This window comes from Cornus florida, unplaced genomic scaffold (assembly GCF_030987335.1).
Source record: "Cornus florida cultivar Cherokee Brave unplaced genomic scaffold, ASM3098733v1 CherokeeBrave_3.0.0_Hap2_Chr09, whole genome shotgun sequence".
Taxonomy (NCBI): Eukaryota; Viridiplantae; Streptophyta; class Magnoliopsida; order Cornales; family Cornaceae; genus Cornus; species Cornus florida.
This window is the reverse complement of record NW_026775579.1, coordinates 21452099-21469770: the sequence shown is the minus strand read 5'-3', so window position 1 is coordinate 21469770 and position 17672 is coordinate 21452099. Positions and strand designations below refer to the sequence as shown.

The window sequence follows — 17672 nt, the reverse complement described above, 5'->3', positions numbered from 1 at the left end:
GGTTGATCAAGAATTGATCAAACCTTTGAGATAATGATTTCATTTCGGCGGCTATGTCATTGGAATTGTCAACTTAATATAAGCCAACATTCTTCCTTCCACCTAAGTTTCTACCATTTTTGGAAGATAAGGATCTATGCATTAAATTTTCACTCATACTTTCATAAAGATGCCACACATCATCCTCATGCTTATCAAGACAAGAACCACCCATAGATGCATCAACCATACCCTTGTGACTATCTGGCAAACTTTCAAAGAAGTATTGAACTAATTGCCATTTAGGCATGTCATGATGTGGACACTTCCTAAGAAAATCATTGAATCTTTCCCATGGCTCATGAAATAATTCCCCATCCCTTTGAGAAAATTCTCTAATTGAAGTTCTCATGGCATTGGTCTTAGAAACCGGATAGTACTTTTTTCAAGAACTCTTGTTGCATTTCCGCCTAAGAAGTTATTGAAAAAGGCCTAAGATTATTGAACCAATATTTTGCCTTATTCTTAAGGGTAGAAGGAAAAAGTTTAAGCCTTAAAATCTCTTCCGGCATGTCCGTGTATCTCACGGTAGAACACACTTCAAGAAACTCATCCAAATGCTTGTAAGGTTCTTCAGTTGGAAGTCCATGATAGTTAGGAAGCATTTAAATGGTTTGCGGTTTAATCTCATAATGATGTGCTCTAAATGGGGACAATTGAATGCACGTGGGTGCATTATATTCATTAGGCACATAATGGTCTCTTAAAGTAAGAAGAGGATTCACAATTGGTGGTGCAACATAAACACCTTGATTCCTTTGAATAATGGGAGGTTGTGGAGCAAAAATTGGCCAAGGCATTCCTAATGGAACTTGGCCTTATTGTTATGGAAGAAATGGTCTTGGCATGCCTAAAGGTACTTGAATATTGTCATGACGTTCATTAGGGTGGAGGATACCTTGTCGGTCCATGTGACCAAGGTCCTCCATATGGTCCTCATTTTACTCTTCCATTGATGAAATGGAGTCAATTAATCTACTTCTTCCCTTAGAATTACGAACAATGGATTCAAAATTCAAATTAAATGGGACAAGAGTAGGATTTAGTGATCGACCATGCATGCACAAACAAGACCGAAAACAAGTAACAAGCAGTTCACCTTCATAACGAATCAATAATCAACAAACTTCCTCCACATACATTGATCCTATACTCCCATGCTTTCAACAATATGCAAGAAAAATTAAATTGCCTCCACGCGGGCTTACGATCTATCTAAGACATGAAAAACATGCCTCCACGCGAGCTCACGATTTAACTAGAGATTGAGTTTAAAGAAGCTCACAAAGGGTCCTTAAGTAACTTCAAATGATTTTTAAATTTTTTTCTTTCTTTGCCTTACTTGCTTTGCAAAATTTTTAATTTTGAGCTTTTTATGCTCTTTGCTTAGCTTCACTTGGTTTCTTTGCTTCTTTGCTTTTTAATTTCCCTTTTCTTTGCTCTCTTGGCTCAATGCACCTAAACAAACAAGAACAAACACAATAAGTAACAAAAATAAAATAAAAATAAAGACAAGATCAATAGAGTACTAATTCCTAATTAATTTCCAAACACGACGGTGCCAATTCCTCGGCAACGGTGCCAAAACTTGGTCATTCCGGATTCAAGTTTATAAATTTATAGAGAACCACAACTAACTTTAACTAAAAATATAGCTAGGGTGAGTGGGGATCGCCCCAAGGGAAAGGAGGTGTGTTCGTGACGGAAATTAATGTCGGATTAGAAGGTCGAGTGATCAAAGATTGGTTGTGGTTGGTTAATTAAATTAGAATGTAATTAAAATTAATGCAAGTAAAGAGAGAAATCTAAAAAAGTAGAGGAAAGATATAGGAAAGAGGACTTGGGGCTTTAGAGTTCACCACTAAGCTTGACTTCACTAGGCGCTAGAAATTGTACATTAATGGGGAAATTAAATTGTAACTTGGGTGTGTGTGTAAGACATCTATTGATACTAAGCATGGATGGCAAATAAGTATAGATTGTCTAGCCAATTTAATGAAAAGCACAACATATCAAATGAGACCAATTTCCATTCAATAAAACCACAATTAATGCACACACAATTATCTAGAGGCATACATTCTTTGCATTCATAAGTATGGAACACCAAGAAACAAGAATAGATTGTCCACCTATTTAAGAATTTAAAGCAACTACACTACATCTAGGCTAGAGACATGAAATTTAAACTAATTAAACTAAGGGTGTGGCACAATTCATCAAGAAACAAGTGTGAACCATCAAATAAATCACAAGAATGTTCAATTAAGAACTATGTTTTGATCATCTCTAGATTAACATCGTCAACACACATAAACATGCATTAATTCCATTAAATCTAGAGAAAAGCACATGAATCATTCATTCTAGCATACATAGATATATGGTTAGAGATAGAGAATCACTTGAAAGCATTAAAATCCATACACATCAAGTAGAAACCATAAGATATATATTAATCCAAGATCAAAACATTTGTTACAATTAAATCCCCAAAAATATATAAAAGACTAGGTCTAGGAAGCAAACTTAAGGCCTATCTCTAGCCCCAAGAGAAGGATTTAGCCACTCATGGTAGTGGACATGGAACCCTCAAGGGCTAGCTTGGAGGTTGGCATCATTATCTTCATCTTTGCTTTCTTCTCAAAACCCTAGTTCTAGAGAGCAAAATTTTCTATTCTATAATTGGTAATAAAAAAAAATCTCTAGCTATTACAATTCCTGTTCAATAATATCAATTACACTCCTTTGAGTAAGGACTAAGTCAGAATAATAGCCTTTGATTGGAGGAAATTCGCAACTATGCATGGTAGATAGAAAATGGCATGCTCGGGAATTAGACAGCTCACTGCTAGCAGTATTTTCGATCGATCGAAGCTGACATGGCACCAAAATATCTTTCAGAGTCTATCCCATTGGCTGAGCTGGCACTGCCTTCATTTTGATCGATCGAAGACCATTTCGATCGATCGAAGCTCCCCTTCCATCGATCAAAGTTGCTTTGGTGCATTTTTCTTGGCTTCTTTCCAACTTTGCTCCTTAGCTCCAAAATGATCTAAATGGCTCTTGTTAGCCTATTTAAACATTATTCACTTGAAATAGGCAGTAACACAAATAAGTATCTAAGACATCAAAATAAGATAAATGATTGGACTAGAATACCCTTGCTTAGGTGCCAAAATGCGTCACATTTGAGCACTCATTAAAATCCAAGTTCAAATGGGATTCTTTCAAGTGGGAATCGGTACCTAAATTTGGGAACCGGTTCCAAAAGCTGAGATTTGAGAACTCTATTATGTCCTTTGGGAACCAGCACCAGGTTTGGGAATCGGTTCCAGAAGTCCTGATTGCAACTGGTTTTTAATTTTCTTGTTCTGTTTTATTCCTTTTTTATCCAACTTTCCTTCCAAGTCCTATGCATGAAATTTCTTTTATTTTCAAAAGAAATAGGACTTTACAAATCTCTATATAAACCATCTCATACACATAGGTTTTTTCATGGTTTTTGTTCTACAAATTCATTATTCTTAAAAGCCTTATGAAGATTAGTCTTGCAGAAAATCCAAGAGATTTTTCTGTCATTTTTTTAGAACACATACACATAAACACGTAGTGAGTTTAGAGTTGTGGTTTTCAAATCCTGATTATGATCATACAATTACATCTATATCGATCAGACAAAAATAGATTTAATTCTACATCGAATTCAGATGATTGAAGAACAGAAGTAAAAGCGATCACACTTTGAAAGGGTTGGAGCATTCGTAGAGTGTTGTCTAATCTACCTGCTACTCTTCTATAAATATCAAGCATAGGCTTGAGGTCAAGTTGTTATTGGACGGGGAGTCGCAAAGCTAGAGGATTGTTAGTAGTTGGTGTTTGGTAGAACGATAGGGTGTGAGCTCGAGTCAAAGTTCAGTGTACTTTGTTTCAAGCATAGTGGATTGGTTTACTTTGGACTGCATAGTCTATAAGGTTTTTGCTATACAAACAGTTGACGTATTTTATCAACTGGGGTTTCCTCACTGAAAATCCTGGTATCATCTCTAACTTTATACTTTGCTTTGTTTTATCTGCATGTGATTAATTATTTAATTGCTAAAATAAGTAAAGTTGGAAAAGACACAGATCTGTTTTAAAATTATCAAAACTTTCTAAATATTCCGCGACATACGACTCACAAATTAGTATCAGAGCCAATCTCTACATATTGAGTTGATCCTTGGTAGGACGTTTTATTTTAATTTCAAAATTGATTTTTAATCATGTCTTATGCGTTGAAAGAAGGTGGTTCTAATCAATGTGGTCCTTTGTTTGAAGGAGATAATTACAATTTTTGGAAATCAAAGATGAGAGCCTATTTGTAAAATTCTGGTGGTAAAACTTGGGCTATAGTTGAATCTGGCTATTCACCACCTACAGAATATAAAACTGTAGATGGTAAAGAAGTCAAGGTCTTCAAAAGTGAAGTTATCTAAAATTCAGATGCTTTCTCATAACTTTGGGAACATCATGATGAAAGAAGATGAATCCTTTTCTAATTTTTATTCTAATCTTCTTGAAATAATTTCTGAACTACGTCACTTAAGTAAAAAAGTTAATGATAAGAAAATCTGTGAGAAAATCTTAAGGTCTTTACCTAAAAGATTCTAGATTAGAGTTGAAACAATCCCTTCACATTGGGATTTGACTACCTGTAAAGCGATGAGCGCTGAAAAGTGCGCAATTAAACCCCTTAAGTTAATTTCATGTTATTTTCCAGGACCTTTATCTATCTTATTTTCCCGTCTTAGACTAATTTCATGTTATTGCCCTTTTCAGGCACTTATCCCAAAAATAAGTTAATTTAGCCAAATAAGAGCATTAAAGAAGTTAACTCAAGCTGGATGGAAGAAATAAGCAAAGTGGAAGCAGAATGAAGCAAAGTTTGGAAATCAGCAAATTCGATTGATCTCAACATCACTTCAATCTATCAAAGAAACATCGATTTGGACACTTCAAGATGGATCCAAGCCCTTATCCTTATCCAAAAGATTCCACAATGTTCGATCGATCCAACCATTCTTCGATTGATCGAACATATCCGATCTTATCCACACCTACCACCTCACCTACCACTTTTGTCTGTTTCCCAAAATATCCCAAAATATCTTAGAGAATTGTCTTTATTTAAAAAGGTGCTGCCAAGGATGATCAATCTCTATAGCATTCGATGGATCTCACCTAAGTTAGATCAATCTCACTATAGTTCGATCGATCGAACCTCCTCAAGTCTAAAAAAAAAAAAAAAAAAAGTTCCAGCTTATTAAAAGTTGGCTCATGGTGCAATCATTGCAAGGACCCTAGTGCATGAATCCAGATCATTAGGTGTGACACTTGAGCCTCTTATATAAGGATTTTGAGCCATTTTTATAGATATACTTAGATACACTTAAAAACATTCTTAGAGAAGAAGAAAAGTGAGGAGGAGAGGCAAGAGATACATTCTTGGGAGTTCTTCCATTATTCTAGGGTTTCCATCAAGAAGGAGGTCATTCCTACCATGAAGATTGCCCTTGAGGGTTGGATGACTACTTCAATGAGTGGCTAAACATCTTCTTGGGGCTAAAGTTAGCCCTAAGCATGCCTTCTAGACTCTAATGCTTTGTATATTGAGGGGATTTGTGTTGTAATCTTATTTTGACATTTATTTTATATAAGAATCTTGTTTATTTAATGATTTGTGTGGTTTAATACTTCCAATTGATCATTTCATTCTATCCATATGTTTATGTATACTATAATAGATGTCCATGTGTTTATCTCTAATTTTTGTGTTATTGATGCATGTCTATGTGTGTTGATGCTATGGATCTAGAGATTATCAAGGGATAGTGCTTAATAGAATACTATTGTAGTTTATTTGATGGTTTATACTCATGTCTTAATGGATTGTGCCTCTTCCTTAGTTTCTTTAGTTTAATTTTCATGCCCTTAGCTTAGTTGTAGTGTAATTACCTTAGTTATTAGATAGGAGGACAATCTATGCTTGTTGTTTGATGTTTCATGCTTATGAATACAAGTAGTATTAGTCTCTAACCATGTGATGTGTTTGGATTGTGAGCTTAAAGGAATGATTAATGGCTTATTTTGATGTATTGTGCTATTCGCTAGGTTGCTTACACAATGTATGCTTAATTGGTTATCTATGCTTGTTCAATCACACACTCTCAAATTGCAACACATGTTTCCCCTCATTAATTATACATTAAATGTCTAGAATGGTGATGTTTAGTGGTGACCTCTAGACTCCAAGACCTCACTCTCTTGTTTTCTATAAATTTCATTTAAATTGCTTATCTTACATTAAACTTGTTTAGTTTAGTTTGTAGTCTAATCAACCAAACACACTATCTCTTGATCACTCGACCTACTAACCCTATACATTGTTTCCATTGCTAGTGCTTAAAATCCCTTGGGACGATCCCTACTCACCCTAGATATATTTTTAGTTAAGGGTAGTAGTGGCATTTATAAATTTAAAACTTGGCCGCACTATTTTGCACAAATTTGGTTGTACCCGCGACAGAACCACCAAGTTTTTGGCTGGGGATTTAAATTGGCAATGCCGTGTTTTGGAAACAAATAGGAATTAGTACTTTTTTGATCGTGTCTTTATTTTATTTTACTTTTGTTACTTATTGTGTTTATTCATATTTGATTAGGTGAATTGAGCAAGGAAGTTAAGCAAAGGAGAATTGAAAGCAAGGAAGCCAAGTGAAGCTAAGCAAAAGCAAAAAAATGCTAAAATCTAAAAAATTGCAAAGCATAGCAGGCTTGAAAATTGAAAATGAATTGAAATTGCTTAAGGACCCTTTGTGAGATCTTTCTAACTCAATCTCTACTTAAATCATCGGCCCACATGGTGGGAAGTTTTTCCATTTTTAGATAAATCGTGAGCCCGCGTGGAGGCAATTTACTTTTCTTTGCATGTTGTTCAAGCATGGGAGTATGGGATCATTGTACGTGGAGATTTGTTGATTGATTTGTTGTGGGGGCGAAGTGATTGTTATTTGTTTATTATTTGTTTAGCTAGTGTATGCATGGTCGTAGGTCATTAAATCCTACTCTTGTCCCTCTTAATTTGCATCTTGAATCGGTTGTTCATAATCCTAGGGGAAGAGGTAGTTCTTATCACTCCATTTTACCAATGGAGGAATTGAATGACGACCATGTGGAGGACCTTGGTTATATAGACCAACAAGGCATCCTCCACCCTAATGTGCATCATGAAAATATTCAAGTATCATTAGGCATACCTAGACCATTCATTCCACCACAACAACAAAGCCAAATTTCATTGGGAATGCCTCGGCCAATGTTTGCTCCACAACCTCCCGTTATGCAAGGAAATCAAGGCGTTCGAGTAGCACCGCCGGTTGTGAATCCTCCCATTGCTTTAAGAGACCATTATGTGCCTAATGAATATAATGCACCCACTTGCATTCAATTGCCTCCATTTAGAGCACATCACTATGAGATTAAACCACAAACCATCCAAATGCTTCCTAACTATCATGAACTTCCAAGTGAAGAACCTTACAAGCATTTGGATGAGTTTCTTGAAGTGTATTCCACCGTGAAATGCACGGACATGCCGGAAGAGGTTTTAAGACTTAAACTTTTCCCTTTCACCCTTAAAGACAAGGCAAAAAATTAGTTCAACAATCTTAATAAATAACTTATTGGGCAAAAATGTAACAAGAGTTCTTGAAGAAGTACTACTCGGTTTCTAAGACCAACGCCATGAGAACTTCAATTTGTGAATTTTCTCAATGGGATTGGGAAATTATTCATGAGGCATGGGAAATGTTTAATGATTTTCTTAGAAAGTGCCCTCATCATGACATACCTAAGTGGCAATTAGTCCAATATTTCTTTGAAAGTTTATCGAATATTCACAAGGGTATGGTTGATGCATATATGGGTGGTTCTTATCTTGACAAGTATGAGGATGATGTGTGGCAATTGTATGAAAGCATGAGTGAGAATTCAATGCATAGATCTTTATCCTCTAAAAATGGTAGAAATTTAGGTAGAAGGAAGAATGTTAGCTTATATCAAGTTGTCAACTCCAATGACATAGTCGCTGAGATGAAATCCTTATCTCAAAAGTTTGATCAATTTTTGATCAACCAAACTTCGGCGAATCAAGTATCTTCCTCCCCTAATCATGTTCATCATCGTGCATCTAATGAATCTTGTATGACTTGTTCAAGTGTTTTACATTCCACTTCCAATTGTCCCCATGGAAATGTGCAAAGTGAGCCCCATAAGCAAGTCAATGCGATATTTGTCTACCAAGGGAATAATCCCTATAGCACTCATTACAATTCAAGTTGGAGAAACTATCCAAATTTCTCTTGGAAAAGCCAAGGGGTTGGCTCAAACCCTCCCCAAGGTGGTTTTTAAAACAAGTATCTTCCACCTCCAATGCAAGGCCAAGGTTCCCAAGGTTTTAGATCATCATCATTTCAATTGTATGGTAATCAATTCTCTAATTCTCATTTTCCTAACCAATCATCATATTCTCAAGGAAATTTTAGGAGTCTCGTTTTTGAGGACAAAGTGTTGACCGCTCTAGGTACTCTAGAGGCAAATACTCAATTGTTTCATTTCCATTCCCAATCTATTGCTAAGCTAGAAACCCAAGTCAGGAAAATAGCTAGCACCTTGAATGCTAAAGAGAAAGGGAAGATGCCTTTGAATGCACCACCAAAGCAACAATGTATTGTGGAGACTCATTTCTCATTGAAAGGTCACACAATCGAACATGTCAATGCGGTAACAACCTTGAGAAGTGGGAGAATTGTGGACATCCAAGTGAGTATGTCCAATGAAGAGAATGAACCGGTGCAACCAAAAGTTGACACCCGTCCCGTTTCACATCCTATTCCTCCTTCATTGCATGTGCATGACCCCTTTATGGAAAAAGTAATAGAAAATGATTTGAACAAAGTTTTGAAAGATGATTTGAAAAATTCTTGTGACAGTTTGAAAAATTCTTGTGTTGAAGATTCTTCAAAGAAAAATTCTGAAAAAGCTTTTGAGCCTAAAGCTCCATTTCCGGATGCCTTGAAAGGATCCATTTCTCTTGACAAACAAAAGACCAAGACTAATGAAATCATTGAAATGTTTAGGCAAGTGAAGACTAATCTTCCGCTTTTGGATGCAATTAAGCAAATTCCGGTTATGCCAAATTTTTAAAAGATCTTTGCACCCAAAAGAGGAAGAACAAAAGCCAAGCACCAAGAAAAGTGGTCTCGACCGAGCAATTGAGCTCCATTTTGCAGTATAACACACTCCCAATGTTTAAGGACCCTGGTTCACCTACTACTTCTTGCACCATTAGTGACCATGTTATTAATCGGGCTCTTCTAAACTTAGGAGCAAGTGTCAACCTTCTTCCATATTCGATATATGTCAAATTGGGCTTAGGATACTTAAAACCGATGTTGGTGGTTTTACAACTTGCCAACCGATCCATCAAAAAGCCCCAGGGTATCATAGAGGATGTTTTAATTAAGATTGATAAGTTATTCTTCCCCATTGATTTCGTTGTTATAGACACGGAACCGGTTCCGAATCCCAAGAGCCAAATTCCCGTTATCCTTGGCCGTCCCTTCTTGGCAACCCCAAATGCCAACATAAATTGTAGGAAGGGGATAATGAAAATCTCATTTGGCCATAGGAAGGTGAAGTTGAACATTTTTAATCTAACCCCAAATTCGATAGACAAGCATGAAGAAGTGTGTGTTGTAGAAAAGTACATCGATAATGAACTTGAAAAACTTGAGTTTTTGCTTGGAAGTTCTAAGAGTTCATCTTTAAACTTGAATTCAAGAATTGTTGTTTCAAAAGCAAAGTTTAAAAGGGCATGGATGCCCAAGAGTTGTTTTAACCAAGGACCATCAATGTCTTTTGATCCAAATCCAACAAGTTCCTTAAAGAACCATTTGTTGGATGGGGTTCAAAGTGTTTTTCACCCCGTCAAGGAGGGGATGCATAACAAGATATTTGATCCGGGCTAAAAGAGCCCAACGCCTTGCTAAAGACGTTAAAAACTAGCAATGCTTCGTAAGGTTTACAACCCTATTCTTTCCTCATTTCTATTTTATCTTTCATTTCTTACGACGTCTAGATATATTCTGGTTTCATACACATTGTTGAGGATTTTGATTGGGAATGCCTGCACTTTCAGCTCTAAAATAGACTTTTTGTGCCTGTTCAATCGATCTCAAAAGAGGTTCGATCGATCGAACTTCATACCTGCATCTAATTGCCTCTCTGTATATCGAGCAAACTTCAGTTCAGATCATTTTGAGTACTCCAAGATCGATCAAAAATTTCCTCAGATCGATCTTCATTCCATACTTGGATAAATTTTTGAAACCCATGAAAAAGGCCTCTGTGTGTATCGATCGAACTTGTCTATAGGTTTTCACCTATTCGATCGATCGAAGCATTTTCCAGTTCAATCTTGGAGTGATCGATCTGTATTTCGTTGTTGACTTTGACTTTAACTACATTTTTTATTTTTAATGTTTATTTTATTTTATCTTCAAAAACCTTAAAAAGATTTTATTTTTATTTTAATTCAAAAATATTTTAATTTCAAATATTTTCAAAAAAAAAAATTCCAAAAAGATTGTTATTTTATTTTTCCAAAAATCCAAAAATATTTTGAAAATTTAATTTTTAATTTTTAAATATTTAAATTTTAAAATTTCCAAAAATATGTTTTACAAGGTTAGATCGATCTAAGTTCTTTTTAGATCGATCTATGTTTGATTGATCGAAGATATTTCCAGATCGATTGAACGTGTCGGAGGCAGTTTTTAAAAATAGAAACCCTAGGGTCATTTGATCGATTTACACATCGATCTCAACCCTAGCTTCTATCTCCCACTGCTGCAACCCACCTTCCCAACCTCCGGCGAGCCTTCGGCGACCTTCGACAAGCTTCGAAACTTCATCTCCCATCTCAGATCTCATCTCTCTTTCTCGGACCACTTCTATTGTTGAGCTTTGGTAAGTTTGAGTTGTATTTTTGGATTTCAAGCTTCAATCACATGTTTTAGATGTTTTCCATGCTAGATCTAAGTTTTAATGTTGATTTCTTGCTATATATGAGCTTTGAACACATGTATATATATGTATATATATTTTTGTAAATATATTTTGATTTCGATTTGATTTTGGGGGTCCCCAAGTGACCATTTTTGCGTTGTTGAGGTGTAGGGGGACCCACAAGCTTGCCTGGGTGCCCCCGTATCATCCACGTCACAGATCTGTGACTTTTCAAATTTCTCACAACAATTCGATCGATCAAATTTTTCTTAGATCGATCTAAGAAAAATCAATTGAACTTAGTCATGATTGATCTAAGAGAGATCGATCTCATATTTTTCCTGATCGATTGAACTTCACAGATTTGCATATATGCACTTCACACACCATCCATAGTGTTCATGCTAGTTTCTTGATGCCAATGCCTATGTTTTCCACATTGGATGCATTCCATACTTACACTGTTTAGCATGCTTCACTTAGTTACTGTTTACCTGGCTGCATTATCTCTTGCATAGATTCGTGTCCATTACTATAAATTGTCTATCTTACTTGACAATCATGTTTCTATATGTTGTGCTTTAATTCTTTATTATCTGATTGCTAACTTTGCAAATGTTTCGTTCTTTTGCAAGCTATGGCCCGGGTTAAGACAGTCGCCCGTCGATAGTATCCGAGGAGAGTATGACAGTGTGTAAAGGAGCCCGTAGAGCCCTTTCATGCTCGGGATCCAGTTCCAGAGTAGCCTGAGCAGTTACAGGAGTATGTGGAGCCAGCTCCGGCTTAGTTTGACCGTTCTACCTCTACCGCTTTTGCATCTTCATCCCATTTCGATGAGGATAAGCATATATCTTCTCCTTCTCCACCACCAGCACATCCTGGCCAGGTCTGAGACTGACCTGTCTAGAAGTTCAGACACCTTTTCGTATCCCATGAGTTAGTATTTGATATATCTTTCTTCTCTTGGCTAGTCTTGACCTGGGTAGCTTTCGATGACATAGAGCGGCGCATCATTCTAGCCATTCTGGCGCCAGTTACTTATCCAGTTTTCCTGCGGCTTGTTCGGATGTTCTTCCAGAACCTCTAGCCTGCCTTGGGTAATCTGTCAGAGCTGTGGACTACCATTGATAGCCACCCTATTATCATCACCGTCGACACTTTGGCTACTTCTTCTAGGTGCCCCCATGTCTGCCCTCTTGGTCTTGATTATCCTATTCTGAGGAGGCCTTCTAATGCAAACATGGCCATTGCCCTCACTGGCCATTATGTAGTTGGTGAGACTTTCGCCACTAGGATTTATCAGCCCGACGACCTATGGTTTTTCGATTCAGTCTTGTACCGAAATGTATTTATGGCGGGGCATAAGATCCAGAGGCGTTCTGATTTTCTGGCAACCCTTTATGCTTTCTACACTGGACAATGGTTCTCCATTCTGGCACTTTACTGGAGTGTCATGATGAAGATATATACAGACTATATCAGCAAGGCAAAGCCCAAGTGGGCTAAGTATATTCCATTTGCTCATCTCATTACACAGATTCTGCAAGACCAACACTACCCTTCCACCCATAAGAGCGTTCTGATTCCGAAGCTTGCCACTATGGCAAGAAGAACTGGAACAAGAGCTACAATGCTCTTATCAAGAGTCTGGAGGAGGACGTTATCCTAGCAGCAAAGGAGGCTGCAGAGGCTGAGGAGGCGAAGATGGTAGCAGCAGCAGTAGACGATCTAGCAGACGCACCCGCAGCTGCAGTACTTATGGGGATAGACCTGGAGCAATAGCCTCCTGCAAAGGAGCTACCACATCACTCTCCAGTCGGGTCGCTACTTCATTCGCAGGAGCAGACTCAGGATATACCACAATTTCACAATCCAGTCATACCTGAGGCTCTAGTTCTGACACCCGGCCTAGGGGAGCGTATACAGACCTTGGAGGACACCGTTGTCTCTCTTCAGTCCGATGTGACTTCCCTTAGTACTGATATGGCATCTCTCTGCTCAGATGTCATGGCTGCGCTGCGAGATATATCCAGAGATATCCGGGGATCAAGCCCTGCTCGCCCTACCTCATCTGCCTCATCTCCCTATCTCTCTACTTTTATTTGATAGATCTATGATACATTACTGTTACATTGCTACTATTTTGATATTTTTGCGGCCAGTCTGTTAGCCCTGATACTGTGAAGTGTTGTACATTATTTCTTTTTTTTGTACATGATATTTTTGGACGTCTAGATTTTATATTGATACATTTCTCTGTGATTGACTCCATTTATTAGGTACATCCTAGTGACTTAAGTGAGAGAGAGTGATGCCCAAATTTTTTTAGGACCATCCTTTTTCCTCTCTCCTTAGTTCATTTCTTATCCCATTTACACTTGTATGTCCACTGCGCACTATTATTATCCCTTTTGTTATCTGGTGAGTTTTATCCAAGTGCCATCTTTTCAGGACCGCAATTAATTCCAAGTTTAGTGGGTTATACCACCCATTTTGGATACTTGTGTCCCGGCCACTCTTTGCCTTAGCTGCACTGGTATACTCTTTCTATTGTTCTCTTTGCACATTGAGGACATTGTGCCATTTAAGTTTGGGGGTAATGTGGTTAATTGCAGTATTTGCTTTCAATTCAAAATTTTAAGCATGACTTGTGTATTTGAGGGATTTTCTATGATTGGCCCATAACTAGCTATGATTTTGATCTTTTAAGGACTATATTGCTTAAAATTTAAAAATTACTTAACTTAAGAGTCCAATACTCCTTGTATGCCTTGTGGATGCTATTTAGGAATAAATTTTTCGAAAGATTGATATCTTGTTTGCACTTGTGGTCCACATCATCCTGATTTTTTGATTGTTTTGAAATTCACTCTAGGATTCTACACTAGCACAGGCGCATACTAACATTCATTTGTGGCGTACATGATTTGTTGTTATTGAATTGGTTATATCCCAATTAGGTTAGTAGTGCATTGAAAGCTTTCATTTTGATAAAAGTGGATAACAAACCCTTTTCATTGAGTAGCCGGGATTCTAGCCTCATCAAGCACTGAATTTCTTGCGCTGAAAGGTGTAGGGCCCAAACTCTAGGTTAATAATTGAATGCTCAAAAAAAAAAAAAAAAGTTGCAGAAGTAATAAAAAAAAAAAAAAGAAAAGAAAAAAAGAAAAAAAAAAAGTGAGGACTTCTCCCAAAAGGTGAGAAGTAGGAAATGATTAGATGGAGGTTGTTTTGATTTGTAACCTAGTTGACTTGAGCTTGTCAGTCCTTCGGGGTGTTTGAACACCTAATGCCTTAAAGTCGTCTGGTTTGGGAGTCATTGACCTAACGCTCGACCTTATGGATCGTTAGAAAGCTTAATAGATCAACACATTACACTATGCTTCCATCTTTGATCCTTGGGATTAGTAAAAAAAAAAAACAAAAAAAAAAAAAAAAAAAAAAAATTGAGTGAAAAGAATAAGCGCACCTAGATCAATAAAGTTTTAATAAAAGGTCCACTCTTTGTTTTGATGATCGGGACTAGATTTGTGTGCTAGTTTGATGGTAAGGATGTGATGATCATTTCTCTAGTTGGCTAAGATAGCAACATATTTGATGCCGGTCCACTCGAAAAGGATTCTAGTGTTGTTTTGATTTGCATGATCATTTTCTTGATGTTAGGATTTTGGGAGATTGCTTGGAAATGGTTGAAAAATTGCATACTTGAGGTAGTTTTCTCCCAATGCTTCTTTGGAATGTTGGTGCCTCTTTTGTGAGAATGAGCTTAATGTTTGTGGGTATTATTTCTGGAAACCCTCACGAGACTTCACTCGTCCATTAGGGGTAACCTAGGGGTTTAAAAGGCTTGTTGCATACGCTAAATGCAATCGTGTTCCCTACGAAAGTGGCATTATCCATTTATTGCTTCTAGTTCATACTTGTATAGTCGTTCATTTCATTCCTTTACTTCATAGTTCATTGCTAGGGACTAGCAATATTTAAGTTTGGGGGTGTGATGAGTGTTGAAAAGTATGCAATTAAACCCCTTAAGCTTAGGTATTCTAGGACCTTTATTTATCTTATTTTCTCGTCTTAGATTAATTTCATGTTATTGCCATTTTTAGGCACTTATCCCAAAAATAAGTTAATTCAGCCAAATAAGAGCATTAAAGATGTTAACTCAAGCTAGATGGAAGAAAGGAGCAAAGTGGAAGCAGAAAGAAGCAAAGTGTGAAAATCAGCAAGTTCAATCGATCTCAACATCACTTCGATTGATCGAAGAAACATCAATCTAGACACTTCAAGATGGATCTAAGCCCTTGTCCTTATCCAAAAGATTCCACAATGTTCGATCGATCGAACATATTCGATCTTATCCACAACTACCACCCCACCTACCATTTTTGTTTGTTTCCCAAAATATCTCAAAGATTTGTCTTTATTCAAAAAGGCACTGCCAAGGATGATCGATCTCTGCAGCATTCGATGGATCTCACCTAAGTTCGATCGATCTCACCACAGTTCGATCGATCGAACCTCCTCAAGTCCGAAAAAAGATAAGTTCCAGCTTATTAAAAGTTGGCTCATGATGCAATCATTGCAAGGACCCTAGTGCACAAATCCAGACCATTGGGTGTGATACTTGAGCCTCCTGTATAAGGATTTTGAGCCATTTTTACAGATATACTTAGATACACTTAGAAACATTCTTAGAGAGGAAGAAAAGAGAGGAGGAGAGGCTAAAGATACATTCTTGGGAGTTCTTCCATTCTTCTAGGGTTTCCATCAAGAAGGAGGTCATTCCTACCATGAAGATAGCCCTTGAGGGTTGGATGACTACTTCAATGAGTGGCTAAACATCTTCTTGGGGCTAGAGTTAGCCCTAAGCATGCCTTCTAGACTCTAATGCTTTGTATTTTGAGGGGATTTATGTTGTAATCTTGTCTTGACATTTATTTTATATATGAATCTTGTTTATTCAATGATTTGTGTGGTTTAATACTTCCAATTGATCATTTCATTCTATCCATATCTCATGTATGCTAGAATAGATGTTCATGTGTTTATCTCTTGTTTTTGTGTTATTGATGCATGTCTATGTGTGCTGATGATATGGATCTAAAGATTGTCAAGGCATAGTGCTTAATAGAATACTGTTGTGGTTTATTTGATGGTTCATACTCATGTCTTGATAGATTGTGCCTCTCTCTTAGTTTCTTTAGTTTAATTATCATGCCCTTAGCTTAGTTGTAGTGTAGTTACCTTAGTTATTAGATAGGAGGACAATCCATTCTTGTTGTTTGATGTTCCATGCTTATGAATGCAAGTAGTATTAGTCTCTAACCATGTGATGTGTTTAGATTGTGAGCTTAAAAGAATGATTAATGGCTTAGTTTGATGTATTGTGCTATTCACTAAGTTGCTTAGACAATATATGCTTAATTGTTCATCTATTCTTGTTGAAACAATCAATCACACACGCTCAAATTGCAACACATGTTTCCCCTCATTAATTATACATTGAATGTCTAGAATGGTGATGTTTAGTGGTGACCTCTAGACCCCAATACCTCACTCTCTTGTTTTCTCTAAATTTCATTTAAATTGCTTATTTTACGTTGAACTTGTTTAGTTTAGTTTATAGTCTAATCAACCAAACACACCATCTCTTGATCACTCGACTTACTAACCCTATACATTGTTTCCATTGCTAGTGCTTAAAATCCCTTGGGACGATCCCTACTCACCCTAGCTATATTTTTAGTTAGATGTAGTAGTGGCATTTGTAAATTTAAAACTTGGCCACACTATTCTGCACAAATTTGGTTGTACCCGCGACAGAACCACCATAAAGTTGATGAGATGGTAGGTTCATTGAAAACTTTTAAGATACAGAACTTTGATTTAAATCAGAAGGAGAAGAATCTTGCTTTAAAATCTACATAGGTTGAGAATTATGTGGACGACAACTCTGATGATGATTTTGTTTTTCTGTCAAGACAATTTAATCCGATCTTGTAAAGACAACAAAGGAAAAGGAATAACAACATGGCTAATCCTCAAAATTTTGATAAGACGTCAAAATTTAGATTTAATGAAAATAAAGTAGAAGAATCAAAAGAAACTGAATTCACTTGCTGGAATTGTAGTGGCAAAGGTTACGCATCCAATGTTTGTCCTAGTCTTGGGAAATAACTAAAGGAAAGCAATAAAGGAAAAGAAATGAAAGTTTTGATGTCTGAAAATTCTGCTTTAAGTGATAATGATTCTCCTCATAATGATACTAATGATTTTTCTAATGATATTTCAGATAAACAAGACAATGAAGTTCATGATGAACAGGTGCAAGAGGCTGAAAAAGGACGATGAAAGATTAAAGAAGATGGTCAAAGAAACCATCGAAGTCAAACAGGCAATCAATAAGCTAGCAAAGAAGCTTATTTAAGCAAAAGGAGAGAATGAAGATCTAAGGAAACAGATTGATGAAGGCAAAAGGAAAGCTGTTGAAAGCAATTTTGTCATCACTGAGCTTGAGAAGAAGA

At 36.8% G+C, this 17672-nt stretch overlaps 2 pseudogenes; one reads left to right on the top strand and one right to left on the bottom strand.

Annotated features, from left to right (window-relative positions):
- The first annotated feature begins 287 nt into the window (after positions 1-287).
- On the top strand, positions 288-386 carry LOC132275603 (small nucleolar RNA R71; annotated as a pseudogene).
- A 7443-nt stretch (positions 387-7829) lies between these two features.
- LOC132275559 (small nucleolar RNA R71) lies at positions 7830-7928 on the bottom strand (annotated as a pseudogene).
- Between the last annotated feature and the right edge of the window lie 9744 nt (positions 7929-17672).